Here is a 15794-nt window from a genome sequence, read left to right on the forward strand (position 1 = left end):
TGAAGTCTGCTGGTCTTGGGATTCATGGTTCACAGACAATAGGTTGACCTGGAGATGCTATTAGAAAATTATCAGAAAACCAAAACAGTTGCCTCCATGTTGGAAATACACCTTTGTACGTGCCAAGCAGAAATATTATGTTGCCTCCAGTGGAAGTAGATGCCTAAACTCGCTAGGAGTACAAGCTGAAAGAGAAAATTGCATGTAGCTCTGCTTTGTGGCTTCTGTAATCATTACGGTGCTGGTAATGGTTGGCTGGGTAAAAAGTGCTTGACTAACAATATCTTTTCTCAGTTTTGTGAGACAGTAGTCCTAGGACCAGGTCTACACCTTACAGGTCATAGAACTACTGAAAAATAAACCCACTCATATTTTGCTTTTCATTTTCTATGCAGTTTTCTGTACTGGGGGGGGGGGGGGCTTACACTGAGGACAGTGGAGTCCATCCCCACCAGAACTTTATAATCCTCTGCCTGGCTGTGCATGTGCCGACAAGACTGTCACCTCAGCACACCAGAGCAGGAGGGTGCTGAGCCTGCAGGGTACCTGCAGTGTGTCGGGGGAGGGATCTCTGTGCTTTGCATAGTAATAGCAGCCAGTCTTTTCACACATTTTTCCTTCCAGGTATCTAGGAATGAATGGAGAAATGAAACAAAACATCTTTGTGTGTGTGAGTTCATGAGGCGTCAATGAGCTTGTAATTAATCCAGCATCAAAGAGGGGTTAGCAGATTGTGACTGATTATCTGAGAAGTGGGATATCTTCCCCTTGTGTCAATGTAACCAAACCATTGTTGGAAGAAAGAGATGCTGCAGTGCATCTGCCTAAGGGAAGGGCAGCAGGGTGGACAGAGCCTACAGACCCTGGAGACAGCATCCTGTGGACATGTCACGGTGAGGATAAAAGGCTCCTTCTCAGCTTCCTTACATACAGGGCCAAGCTCAGAAGAAAGAAGGGACCTGGGACAGAAACTAGGGACTGTGAGAAGAGAGGGAAGAAGACCCATTGAAATTAATCTTGACAACACAGTTAGAAAAGCGGGAGGGAAGACGGGAACCAGCAAAGTAAAGGAAACATGAAGGAAAGGTCTCCAGAGAAAAGCAGGAATCAAAGACAGAGTTCCATGTAACTAATTATTACTGCATATTTTATTTTTCCCAAATCTAGTTGAGGACACTTGCAGGACTCAAGAGTGAGAAACACAGCCTGGATGCACTCCTGGGCTTTACACACGCTCTGCCACTACAGGTTACTCCTCCACCCCAACTTGCTTAGATCTATTGGGTCAAGTACTGCCACAAACCCTCTTCTATTTTGGTCTGCCTCTTAAGCCCAGTGTCATCACTGGATACCAGCTAACACATGGTGAGGAGAAAATGGTGCCACCCAGATCTGGTTTGGTGATAAAGAGGTGAGAGAAAAAATAAGGTGGTAGGGAAGCAGCAAGTTTTAAGAGAGGCAGAGCAAGGAGGAAAGGGGAAGAAAAATTGGTTCTGAAACAAAAGACAGCAATGCTTGGATATGGAAAAAAGAGATTAAAACAAACAGAAACATCCTGGGGGTCAGTACATAAAGTGCTTAATGCATTCAATGGAAAATAGCACTCTCTTGTTTGCTTGTGTTAATTAAAGAAGTACTTGGAGTTCCAGGCCAGTGCACAGGTCTTGGTTTCTCAGGTTAAAGGTTTCTCAGGTATTTTGCTAACAGTGCGTGTGTAGGAATAATTAGTAACCCACAGCCTGCAAGCCCTTTGAACAATTTTACCAGCTCTCTGCTTGACACATCTTGGAACAAGACACAACTGTGAGGAAAGAGAACCAATTTAAGATGTAACATCAAAATATTAATCAGAAAAGGCAACTCATGTACATGAACAGAGCTGCAGCTAGTAATCTCATCTAATCTACTTCCATGCCTATATTTCACTAATCACCATGGTTATGTAAGCAGGTCTTATCAAAGATCCTTAATTATAGCAACCCCAGTGAACTGCTACACAGTACAGCAGAGAAAGGCGAGGTCTTCATAGCCGTATTCTCCATATGGGTCTGGGGGAGGAGTGCGTCTGTGTGAACTGGCTTTGGCTTTGGTGCATCTGTTGGGGTGACATACACAGGCATGAAGGACCCTGCCCCTGAGTGCGTGGGGACAGACTCTCTCAGGCCTCCAGGTCACTCACAGTTGAGCGCTAATCACCATCAGTGATGTGAGGGCACTGCTTTGATGCTGTGAGTGAAGGTAACTTTAAGTAGTCTGATATGAGGGGCAGTCAGTGGGGTAGGGTGAGTGGCAAGAGGAGAGGAAATGCTGAGTTGAGGAACGATATTAGAGAAGCAACGGTGCAGGGACTACAGAGCATGATGAGAGATTTGGGTCTTATGGAAGCTTTTCCTTGGAGCATTTTTGAAACCCAACTCCTTATTAGAAGCACTGCTGATTTGTTAGCTATTGCTATTAGGGAATGTCTTACAATTGAAAAACAGGAAAATTAATAAAGCTGTAGGACTTTTAAGTTCAACACATTATTTGATGTTGTGTTTAGCACTTTGGTCCAGCAAGCTGCTGTGCTGTCTGGGGTCAAGACCCTAATTATGCTGGTTCTTTAGTATAAAGGGCCCTCTCTCCCTGCCCAGAGGAGCTTACAAGCTAGACAAAAATGCCACCCTCCTTCCTTTACAGAGGAGGTATAGAATTCAGGTGATTTTCCAAACAGCAAGATGGACAGGAGATGTTCAGGAGTCAGGATAAGAATTTAGGAACAGCCTTGGAGGTCCAGATGGAGGGTCCACCAAGGTCAGGCTCACAGGGAGGGAGGTTTTACATCCAGCCCCTCCATCTCCAAAGGGTGCTGTGAAGGCATTCTCCACACTCACGCTGCACTCACTCTGTCTCCTCACTCACACACAGAGGGGCAAGACCTCTTAGATGGCAGTGAGGGTGAAGTACCCTGGCAAGGGGCACAGACCTGGCCCCACGGGCTAGGGGCAAAGGGGGGAACATTCTGCACACAGCGGTGAGCACCGGTGTGTTTGTGGCCGCCCTCATTCATCCAAGAGGGAGACCTCAGCACACAAGTACATCCAGTGCCCAAGGCTGCAGCCTCACCTCTGGCTCCTCCAGAGTGATGTACCCCACCGTTTACACTCTCCTTATCTGCATGCAAACCACTTGGTTTCTCCCTGTTTTCTTTCCCCATAGCCCTCTAGCCCCACCCCCCCTCCCCCCACCCCCCACCCTCGCTAGGCGGGGATTCATGGTTTTTTCAGGTGTCCTAGCCTGACCCTGAAGAGAAGTCAATAGAGACAGTAGCAGTACTGACCTGGCAGGAGAGCTCTACGGCCAGGAGGGTGGTTTTTCCAGGGTGAGCCTTATCCCTTGTGCTCTCGCTGCACTGGCTCCCATGCTTTCCCCAAGAAAAAGGAGTAGAGAAACTTTTATCTTCCACTTTCAGTGCCTGCCCCTGTAAGTGTAATCCTGGCTCACACCTCTTTTCCCAACTTTGTGAAGTGCTGCCCCAGGGATGTCCCTGATCCACTCGCCCCTTTCACACACTCCAAGGGCCAAAAGGATTGACTAGAAAGTAATCAAAATCCACCTGACAAGCAAATCCAGCTGCCCCTTTGAGGGAAATTCCTCTCTGTGCTTTCCTGGGCAGTTTGGATGGAGCATTTTGTAGGAGAAGCTGATCTCTTTGGAGTACTCTTGGAAAACCTCTCCAGGTATTGCTTGCTCGATGCCCTAAGTACTTTGCAGCAGTCAGAGGACTGGGAGGACAGCAAGGCAGTGAAAGCAGAGTTTGGTGGAAACCTTGGCAAATTTGGAGGGAGCCCAGCCAGTCATGCTGCTGTGGTCTGTGGTGGGGAGCCCACCACAACAGTTGGCTGATCTGGCCTTGGCTGGAGCACTGGGGGCCCTACCAGCTGCCTGGCTGTTGGAAGCAGTCCATTGAGGTGACGCACTTGGGTGTGCAGCACGAGCTTGCCGATAAGGCCTTGGGGACTGATGTGTACATGTTCAGAGGCTGCTTCCAGCTCAGTGCGGGTGCCTGTGCTGCCAGCAGCAGCAGAGAAACGTCTGCTGGTCCCCCTGCCAGTAGCTGTTGCAGCGTGGTGTCTGGTGCACACTCTTCTGTGGCTGCATGGTTATCAGGAGGGATAAGTCAGTCTGCTTTGAAAATGGTCAGAATCCCTTCCCCGTCTGGAGGAGGACGTGCTGCCTTCTGGCGGGAGAGAGCAGATCACTAGGCAGTGTGTCTGCCCAGTGAAGGAAAAGGCATATCCAGGAGAAAGAGGAAGAGCAGGGTATGCATATATGAGCTGCCCTGTCTCCCCAGGTACATTCCCAGCACCAACTTTTTTTCAGCTCAAGGGACCTCCTGAGCCTTTAGGGGGTCAGTTTAGCACCCGTTACTATGTCTGTCCTCCAAGGACTTGTCTAGGGCCTCTTGAGCCTATGCAAGTTCCTTGCATACGCTGTCCTCTGGAAAGCAGCTTGCAGATCTGCTATCCCCATTGCATCATTTTGTTTGTTTTCAGCCTGGCTCCAGCTGGCTTCGTTTGATTATGGTTTCCTGATACAGCAGGAGCTTAGCTAACATTAGCTCAGCCACAGTGTGAGGGGCAGGTTTCCCTCCACCCCTCCCAGTGCTTGTTTTGTCATTGCATCTCTCATACTTGCCTAACTGCATGGTGAGCGGATTGAACTTGCTCAAATGGCTGGGTTAATAAGCTGAATCATTTTATCTTGCAGTCAGAATTTGCAAGGGGAAATGAGGCTGCACTGCACAGATGGGAGCGCAAGGTGGGAGGAGGGAAGGACAGCAGGAAGGATAGGGTAGAAGGAAGAAGACAGCGTGTAAGGCTTCTCCCTTTCTGTAGCAGCAAAGTTGTTCAGCTCATGTCTGTCATGGGACTGTACCCACACAGTGGAGCTTTTTTATCAGCAAACACTAGACCTAAAAATAGCAGGTATTTCTGCTAGTGAACTAGAGCAGGAATATCAGAGCAAGCTGTTGTAGGTGTGAGGGGGGGAACCTCCTGCACATTCCCTTTGCTATCTGCAGCTCAACTCTGCTCACGGCTCCACATTCACAAAAAAAGGAGTGTGCCTGATTTACCCTGAAATACATTTATGGAAGATGTTTTGTTTAGGAAAAGAGACCAGTCATAACAGCCTGCAGAAAGGCAAAGCACTGTACACCTACAACAAGCTTCATGCTGCTTCCTTGAGTCAGACAAACCTCCCACAAAATCCAGTGGGAGTTGGGAGTTCTCCTGGGCCACACGTGGGTAAGAAGTGCAGGTGAACAGGCTGTTCCCATTACCCTGTGGTACATGTCCTCATGGGTGCTCTAGGGCTTTTCTGCGCCACCGTGCCCTGTGGTCTAGTAAAGAAGCAGACTGATGTGTGGTGATGGACACCTCCTGACAGCAGACGAGATGTTCTCCGTTTGCTTTCTGTGACACGCCTCCCGTCCCCGTCCCCCCCAAAAAAATAAAAAAAATCCTCTGAGTTCAAAGGGCCTGGGGATGACCTGGTGAAAGCAAGCCACGGCTCTAGGTGATGGATGCAGAAGCTCCTGCGAGCCTTCATTTGCTTTGCTGGGGCTCCCTCCGGTGGCCTTCAGCTAGAAGAGCTCACCCCACCCGGCGCCGCAGACCCTCGGCAGAGGTTGAGCTGGATGTAATCCAGGGCAGCGTTTCCCACGAAGACCCTGCGGACGGCATGGCTCGGGATGGGCGTCGAGGGGCCGGCAGAGCATGTCACTTGGCCCAGCGCAGGTTGGCGAGTGACCCCTGCGCGCCAGATGCAGGAGAGTTGCTTCAACCAGGTGGTGGGCCCCTCCTGCAAGACCCAGCAGCCTGGGCAGGAGACCCAGGCAGCCCCAGCACTACCACAATAAGCATGCAGGTTGTTGGAAGGAGGGTTCGCTGGAGTCAAGAAGACGCTCAATATGAGTTATGCATCTTGCTCAACTTTATTAAGTTTCTAACACTACTTATATAGAACCGATACACATGCATATTCGTAAAGCAGAAATATAGTTGGTTAGTAGTCTCTAAACGCGCACGGTTCTCACACCCCTAATTATCATGACTAAAATAAGCACTCTATCCATGTAGCTAATTGTGTTGCTGTGCTTCAGCCTTGTAGTTTGTTACTCCCTGTTTTCCCATACCGGTCCCTATGTTTCTTGGCCCTGCACCTGCTTTCCCAGCAGCTGTATCTTGTTACAGCCACAGCCTGTTGGCACAACATAATTACTTGGTCTCAGGATTCAAGAATAGCTCAAGGCTACCTTTCTTGTTAACTTCAGCACAGCAACTTCAGTACAATTCTAATTGCAGGCCTATTCTAATACCAGGCCTGGATTGTGCAGATCTTCAGAGATTCTAAGGCCATGCTTCTGCAGCCATTCTTCTACAATTCCCCCTTTTTCTTTTGCACAAGCCGGGCCTGATTGGTTATGTTAAAAACTACTCTCTTTAAACAAGAAAAAACACAGCTAAAAACTAAAAGCATTACAATAATGATTATAACAAAGCGTATTCCTTCCATCAATAATGTCTTTAACCAACCTGTTATGCCCAATCCTCTCAACCATTCATCAAAGGGTTTATCATCAACAAGAATATATGCTTCATGTTTCCCTGCAGTTGTGACAGCTTCTTGTGGATAGATATGGAATGATCGGAAAGGTCCACACAACACATCCCTTCAAAATCCTCACAACCGTGTCCATGTGCTAATAACAAAAAAACTACTGCAGCTCTATTTTATAATGTAGCATGCCTAACACTATCTACGTCAAGTGATAACGAACTTAAAATCTGTGATGTAAGATTAAATTGCTTCTCTCCCCAACACGCTAACCTTCGTATATTCTTAGCGTTTAATGCAGTCATTGCTCCTGGCATAAATATGGAGGCTAAGACATTTGTTGTTACAGACTGCAGATCGACTCGGTCATTACATGTTTCATCAAAGGTGCGCAGTGCCCTCCGTGATCTATGAAATTGTGGAGTCACTTTCAATAAGTCTTTCATACGTGGAGCAAAGTTAAACGCCCTAAATAACATGGTCCACCGACAGGATTCAATGGAGTCCCTGGCCATGCTCTATCTCCACCTATCAAAAAGACTCCTGGTGGCAACTGATAGCCCCCTGATACATTTACATGTAAGCCTCCAGCTTTCAGTTCACCCCAATTAGGTGAACGGGTTAAATTTTGAAACTTTGTATCAAACTCCGATTCACCTTGTCGTGCTAGCCACAATCGCCACGGTTCACCAAACCAAATTACTCCAGTGCCATTTACAGGTTGAAGTGGTGGTACCGTGTCCTTGCATACTGGCATTCCCATTGCAGTCATGTTAATGTATTTAACGGGCATAAGGCTACCTAATAGGTCTAACTCCTGCAATGGCAAATGATATGGTCGCTTCAAATTCTCAATAACCGTTTTCTGCCACACTGCATTACGCATAGAAGGCCAAACAAATTGCCCATTCGGACTCATACATGTACCATTCTGATTGGAAGTCAGATCCACTGTTTTAACACTTCAAAAAAACATCAAAATTTGTTTCATTCTCTTGCAGGGGAATACCAATTAAACAAGTTCTAAAGGGGTTGTCTGCTTGCTGCAAACATAAACAAAAGTCTGTTACCCCCGTGATATTTGCCCATGTCACCCATATGTTTGTTCTAGGCAAGATGTCAAAAATACTTTGGCCAATGGGTAAAAAATTCATCAAGACCGTAAACCAAGTCCACCAGTTAAACATGTTTAGTCCTACAATTTCTACCTTTTTTTTTTTTCTTGTCATTCCACCCCACAAATCTGTGCTTTCACTGATTCTGATGATGTATACTGTCTCCAATCAGCATGGTATTACACTAGTCGTATGCTTTCTCTTGTTTCATGCCCAGTTACTAATCAAACACATACTCTTTACACCATTTACATTTAAGCTTTGGCTTACAGAACCGTTTTACCCCACAAAGCATACATTGGCACAATACCCACGGGTTAGATCCCTTACAACATAGACAGTTTATTCCATCTGCTCGCTCTGAGTCTTCTCTTCTGTCTTCTGATCTTGACATACAGGTCACACAAACTTGCTAGGGACCCATATAGATCCTTTATCTGTGGAGATACAAAAATAACCTCTACTGATAAATAACACTGGATTAGGTCCTTCCCATACACCTGAAGCCATATTTTTATACAGAACATTCAAAGCAGGAACTGTAGTTGTTTGGTTCCCTCGTGCTGTTTGGTGATGTATAACAACAGGTGGTCCCTCTCTATCCTCCGTAAGGGAGAGATAGTTTAAGGTAAACAACACCTTAGTCAACCGTTCAGTTACATCTATGTCCTGCGATACGTTCTGTCTCTGAAGATAATCCTTCAGGGTAGGGTTTGCCCTTTCAACAACTGCTTTCAGTTCTAAGGTTTGAAGGTTGTCCCGTGGTTCACCAGTGATCACTTGTTTCTGCCATTGATTATCGGATTGCCAAACACACGCAGCCTTCTTCATCTTTCGTCCTGCATCTGCAAACACCGTTGGCCCTTCAGCTGGTCTTTTTGAGCGTAACGGTCTTGCAATCCACTGATAATGTTCTAACATCTTCCAGAGAGGTCCTTTTGTCCAGTTGTTGTGTACAACACCTGTATAACCCATCAAGGCTTCCTGTATGGCTGTTGAATGTCTCAGAAGCCATTCATAATCATCACCACGGACTGGAATACTGATATCTGCTGGTTCAGTCCCATCAATTTCAACAATCCTGTGTCTTCCTTTTCTCACCAAGGCCGCTACTGCTTCAGGGTGACTTAAAATACGATGTCTGGGTTGCAATGACAAAAACAACCACTCTAAAATGATCTCCGTATTTCCCCCCTTTTTCTTTTGCCATTGCAAAATAAGGGCAAAAGGTGAAGTGGCAACATTACAAACCAAAAGAAGATAACGGATGATTTGGCATTCGGTGACCACACCAGCCAGTCTGAATCTTGCGGGATACAACTTTCAGGGCTGCCCGCTGTTCTGGTGAACAAGTTCAAGGACTGTTGGCTTCGGTGCCATGCAACCAGGATCGGAATGGTTGCAAATCATCATTAGTGAGTCTCTTTGTGTGTCATCAGGGTGTAAGGGAATCGTGAAAAAGACAGAACAGTCTTTCAAGTCTATCACAACAATTTGCCAAATCTGAGGGATCATCATAAAAGGTGGAAGAGCAGGTTGCAACACTCCCATTGCTAAAAACTGATCATTAATCTTCCATAAATCATGTCCCAATTATGTGCATCAAGATTATTAATCAGTACTAGACAAGCTGACGAGCTTGGTCACCTGCCATTCTCCCTCCAAAATGGCATCACGAATAACACCAGACCAACACTGTAGAATTGGATCTTTTCTTGAGTTCAGCATTGGTGGGGTAGTTGGGCTAACTGGAGGAATTACAGGTATTGAAGTAGTAGGCAGGTTCATTTTAACTCGCTTTTCCAGGTTTCTTAATTTATCTATTACCTCCTGTAAGGATTTCTCTGTATTGTTATCACAAGGTTTCTCCCCGCCTTCTTCCTCAAACCTGTCCGATGATGTTTCAGGATGAGGAGGAACTTTTGGTTTGTCCGCTGTCTTATCTAAAAGCTCCGGCACTGTCGAACACGCAGGGGCGGACATACCCTTCATAGGACGAGTATGCCCAACTCCGAAAAGTAGAAGGCTTAGGTGAATCACCCTTCTGCTCCACTGGCTTTTCTACACATCTCTCCCCAAGCTTCTATGGCTGCCGCCGCTACTTTTTTATTTTTTTTTTTTCCCCGCTTTCATAATTTCCAGAGTGTTAACTATCGACCGCCACCCCAGAGGCAATTTCCCACTTCTCTCCATTCCGCAATACTAAACAATAACGCGGGCTCAGGGATCTTATCCTTTTTTCGTGCCCAGCGAACTAAGGTCTCCACTTCTGTCTCTTTAACGCCCTCCCCTCTCTTAAGGAGGATGCCAGTTAACAGTTTAATTGCCGCGTCTAATTCCATCGCGGTCTTCTCAGAGCTCTCCCCTTTCACAGAAAGGATATCAGCGTGGAGAAGCCCTGCCGCGATTTACTCGTCATGGCCTTCTGTAGTGCCCCCCCCCTCCTCTCACAGAGAGGAATTTAGCATAGAGTCCTGCTGCAATTTACTCTACGCGGTCTTACCACCGGCAGGGGTGCGATCTGCAGCTCCACACCGAACTCTGGACTCCCCTTTTCGCCAGCAGCTGGGGGGATCCGTGGCGGTGGGTGGGCGGGCGAGTGGGGGGAGCCGCGGGGCACGGCACGGCACGGCACGGCACGCTGGCGGGGCGTGGGGAACTGTGCTGGTGTAAGAAGCAATCTGGCTAGCGAGGTACAGTCACTGGTTGTCATGATTTCAGAGTCAAACAGATAAGTCAACAAGTGTTTGGTTCAGATTGTAATCCATATCATGTAACGGCTTGTCGCAGCTGCTGCATAAATTTCCAATCAAAAGGTTTCCACAGAGCGGCTGCTGAACCAGCAGGTAAAGCAGTAGTCCGCACTGGACAAGCAACAGCAGAAGCAGCTTCCCACTCTCCCTCCAATATAGCGTCTCTTACAACCCCAGACCAACGACTTTCGGGAGCGGCAGGGTGGAGGATAACACCTTCCTGGGTCAGGATCTGAACATCACGACCAGCAGTAGGCAGATGGCATTCAGTCAATTGCTGCTGCAAGCAGTTTAGGGTCTGGTCGGAGGGTTTGGTTCGGAGACGGGGGATCGGGGCAGGTGCAGGTGGGGTGGGTTCATTTTCTTTATCAGACTCTGCATTCTCATTCAGAGGCGCACTCGGACCCGCCGTAGTACCCTCATCCTCATCTAACAGGGGGGGCGGCTCTCGGTAGCTGTCAGGGCGGCGTGGAGCACCCGTTGCGGTGGCACCCTCCGGCGGGTGTAATAGCTCTGTCGCAGATTTTTTAATGGGAACAATTATGCCTTTTGCAGATGGAGCGCCGAGACCAAATAATTGGGTAGACTGCGACTCGGTTTCCTGACCGAGGAGGTCTGAGGCATCCATAGCCATTTTTTTCTCCGCAACCAGGGATCGTAAATGGTTTATGACCTCCCGGCAGGCAGTCCCCAAGTCCTTGGCCGACTTGCTACCACTAAGGATCGCATCGCAAAGGGAATCCCCGACCTCTCGCCACTCAGTTACACTAAACAGCAATTGCGGGTCTTTTAAGTGTCTGTTTTCAGCCACCCACCTACAGAGCTCATGGAGCTTCTTAGTGCTCACGCTAGCCTCTCGCTTAGCAAGAATATCAGTTAATAGCGTGAGTGCCGCTTCTCTTTCCATCATCGAGGAAAAAATGGTCTTACCGGTGCAGGTCCGCGCACAACGTCAATGACGGATTCAGATGCCTTTACTCCTTACGGACGCCTTCCTGCTCGAACTCTTCACAGCGACTCTCAATTTTGCAAAGCCCACCATTGCGATGCAAAGGCAGAGTTTTTCCAGCAATTACCAGCTTTCCCGTCGTTCGGGCGCCAATTGTTGGAAGAAGGGTTCGCCAGAGTCAGGAAGACACTCAATATGAGTTATGCATCTTGCTCAACTTTATTAAGTTTCTAACACTACTTATATAGAACCGATACACATGCATATTCGTAAAGCAGAAATATAGTTGGTTAGTAGTCTCTAAACGCGCACGGTTCTCACACCCCTAATTATCATGACTAAAATAAGCACTCTATCCATGTAGCTAATTGTGTTGCTGTGCTTCAGCCTTGTAGTTTGTTACTCCCTATTTTCCCATACCGGTCCCTATGTTTCTTGGCCCTGCACCTGCTTTCCCAGCAGCTGTATCTTGTTACAGCCACAGCCTGTTGGCACAACATAATTACTTGGTCTCAGGATTCAAGAATAGCTCAAGGCTACCTTTCTTGTTAACTTCAGCACAGTTCTGATTACAGGCCTATTCTAATACCAGGCCGGGATTGTGCAGATCTTCAGAGATTCTAAGGCCATGCTTCTGCAGCCATTCTTCTACAGCAGGTCACTCCTTTGGAGTCTGCTTCTCCCTCTCCTGCAGCATGGCCTCTCCCCAGTGTGGCTGCAATGCTGGTGCTGCTGCCCTGTCCCCACCTGGGACACTGAGCGGCTGGGAGCCCCCAGCAATGTGTGGCACACGGCAGAGGTTCCCTTCCCTTCCCTTCCCTTCCCTTCCCTTCCCTTCCCTTCCCTTCCCTTCCCTTCCCTTCCCTTCCCTTCCCTTCCCTTCCCTTCCCTTCCCTTCCCTTCCCTTCCCTTCCCTTCCCTTCCCTTCCCTTCCCTTCCCTTCCCTTCCCTTCCCTTCCCTTCCCTTCCCTTCCCTTCCCTTCCCTTCCCTTCCCTTCCCCCTTACCTTACCTTACCGTCCCAGCTCTGCTGATGTGTGAAACAAGGTGCCAAGGGCTGTGTCGCCTGCATTCACCTGAGTACATAGTTGCAGGGTGATGGCAGGGGAGCCTGATGTATCATTTGGGAGGCGTGGAGATCTTGGGGGAACAGAAAGATGCCTGTGAGGGGACTCAAATGTGGGATCCACTTTGGGAGAGAGAGGGGTAATTTGGGAAAGGCTGCCTGATGTTACAACGGCATGGGAGGACTTAGGAAAATGTTACTGGACCAGCTTGACTTGTGAGGTGACATCTCTGGGGAAGCTGTTGGTGCAGAGAGAGGCGCAGGACATTGCAGGGAGGCCTTGAGAAGGGCTGCAGATATGACACCTGAGGAGCTCATGGGAGAAAAACAGGAGCCCCTTGCCTTGTGCAGTGTGCCTGGCCAAAAGAGGCTGTGGTGTGTGAGCTCTGCTTGCCCAGCTCCCTGCAGAGTCTTGCGGCAGCAGGCAGCCCCCCCAGAGGCCAGTGGACTGCAATGAGCCTGCTTGCAACCCCTCTTGCCTCCCCAGGGGGCCAGAGCTGGGCAAGGGAGGCTGTGGGTTTGCCATGAGGTTTTGCTCAGCTCCCAGGGGTTTGCTTTGCCCTACACAGCTGCACTGTCCGGGTATCCATGCTGTGGTGTGCCCATCCTGCCTTCACACAAATTGTTGCCTGATGTGAGCCAGAGGTGGAAGCCAACCCTGGTCAGTCTGTCCCTGTCTGAAGTGAATGTGTGGGTATGTCATGTGGAAGGCAGACAAGCCTGCATGTGGGGCTGTGTTTGTGGCCTTCATCAGAGAGCCCTAATTACTATAGGTGAAGAGGCACAGGAGGAGAAACACCCTGCAAAAGCAATTGCAGTAGAAACCTGCCAGCCAGCAGGTTCAGAGATGCAGTGTGAAGTGAAGCCCGAGCCCAAACTATCATTTCTCCACTGCCACCATCACCCTTCAGAGGCCAGGTAAGCTGCCACGGGTCTGATGACCTGTGCTGAAATTGGGCTCTGCTTTTTGCATCATATAGGTGCCTTGGAAAATTTTACACAAAGCCAAGCTGCTTATTTTCAAAGCAAAGAAGCTCTAATCCTGTGAAAATATTATTTTCCGATTATGACTTGCAGAATGGCTGATGCAGATCTAATCGATCTGTTTAATCAGTCCTGTGAAAGCACAAGCATCAAAGCTGCTGGCTTTGATGCAGCTGAAGAGCTGTGTTGCCTCGTGTGAATTCTTCTCATTGTTGTTTTAGCCCTTAAGTTCAGGGCAGTAACTGCAACAGCAGACTTCTCTGCTACCACCTGACTAAGGAACCAATGAGGTTTAGAAAAAAAGGTCAGTATTGTTAATGCAAAGCTATATGCTCTTAAAGAATTTCCCTGGAGCTTAGCAAGAAATAGATGTTCACAACATCCAGCAGAACTGGATTTTTTCAGGCCAGGATCGATAGTATTTACAGTGCTACTTTTAGCACTGTAAAGTGGCTTTAGCTGAAAAAACACTAGCTCAGTTGCACTGGGGGTATACATCTGCTGCAGGAAAGCTATGTAACACTGGATAGCTGTTGGAAGGTCCTTTGGCTGTAGCACAACCAGAATCATGGAAAGGACCCACCTTCTCTTCTTGGATTAGCAAAAGACAAAGGGAGCTTCCCAGGAGGCCAGGTTTAGAGTTAATTTTCAGAGCTGAGTGATACTGAATGCTGGAGTAATACTAGACAACTATTTTCCCATAATATTAAAATCTATTTAAAACAACCACAGCAAGAACATCAGTTTTTGCTAACTTTGTTGGTACGGGCTAGTAAAGAGAGCTGGGAGGTGACAGTGTCATGACCTCTGCTAGGACAGGGCAGCTGAAGCTATGGTATAGCTCAGTAGCTCCTCAACTGGCACGAGGCTACTCAGGCATTTAGCTGATCTTAAATTAAAGAGGCTTCCCTATCCCTTCACTGATGCTGCTGAAAAGTTTTTTACCAGTGCACCTCCTGTCACCTGGAACAGCTTCCCTGCAGTCCCTGGCATTTGTTAGGCTCAGATGTATGCTGCTACTTTCAGTTCTCTAGCCCGTATTGCCTCTTGTCCTGAAGAGCTAAAAGCCTCCCTGTGGACCTGGCAGAGGAGCCCGGGCAGCTGCTGGCGGTGGACTGGCAGCTGCAAAGGGACCTTGGGTGTCCCTCACCTCAGCCACCCATGCCTTGCTCCCCCCAGCTTCCAATCTGCCCATACCCTCCAGCCTGATCTCAGAGAGACTGCAGAGGTGGGCCAGGAGCACACTGCAGCCCTCAGGAGACTTTACAGCCATGGTGTTGCAGTCTCAATGAGCTGGTCTCACAGGCCCCAGTGATTTTCTGCGTCTCACCTGCTACAAAAAAGACCTGAATTATATTCCTTTACTCTGCTTAAGAAAACAAGAGAAAAAAATCACTGTTCATGCTTGAAGATGTCCCTAGATTGGAGGGAGCCTACAGCAAGGGGCTCACAGGCTCCACCTGACTCCTTGGCTCTGCCTGGGACCCCTCTGTGGGCCTGATGCACCTCTAGGGAAGAGGTTATTATCCAGAGGTTGAAAGTGGTTGGCTGTAACCCAACCTGACGTGGGACATTTGAAATTATTTGGCTGAAAATATATGAAATATATGAAAATATATGAAAATATAATGGCTGAATTGTTGGCCCAAGAAGTGCACACACTTGCTACAGTTTTTGAAATAACAGTGTGAAAAAAGTTATTTATTTTGAAGCAAATGGCATTTGTGGTGTGTAATCAGGGTGTTCACCACCTTGAAGTGGATGTTGAGGGAGGCATCTCCATGAGATGAAGACGGATTACTGGTCTACCTTTGTAACAGTCATTTAAATGGACCACTGCCATCTTTGCAGTGCCCGAAAGGCAGCAGATACCCATCCAAGCCCATCTCTGTGCACTTTTTCATGCATGCTCTCTCTGCCCTTTGTCTCTCTCAACGAATCAGCAGCTACAATGAGCACCCTAAGGCAAGATACATGGCACTTTAATCAGCATGCCAATGCCTACAAAAGAGCCTGCTTGTGTTTTTCCCCCTATAAAGTGCTTTCCTAAGCAGTTGTCTTCACTGGAATGTCATGGGAATTTTGCTGCACTGTGTTTCTAGACCAGAAATGGTTTTAAAGTCACAGCTGTAAAAAATGTCCTGTTAGCAGTGCTTGCTTATTGAGCAGGTATATTGATGCAGGCTCAATAACAGCTGCTACTGACTTCTACGTTCTACTAAATAGCTGGATTAGCAAGGTCAAATCATACAGCTGTCATTCTTCACTCTGTTTTGATGTGGTAGATATTGAGCACTCCTACAGTCCAGCTAAAGCTGGGGAAGAAAA

Source organism: Falco cherrug, chromosome 2, assembly GCF_023634085.1.
Source record: "Falco cherrug isolate bFalChe1 chromosome 2, bFalChe1.pri, whole genome shotgun sequence".
Taxonomy (NCBI): Eukaryota; Metazoa; Chordata; class Aves; order Falconiformes; family Falconidae; genus Falco; species Falco cherrug.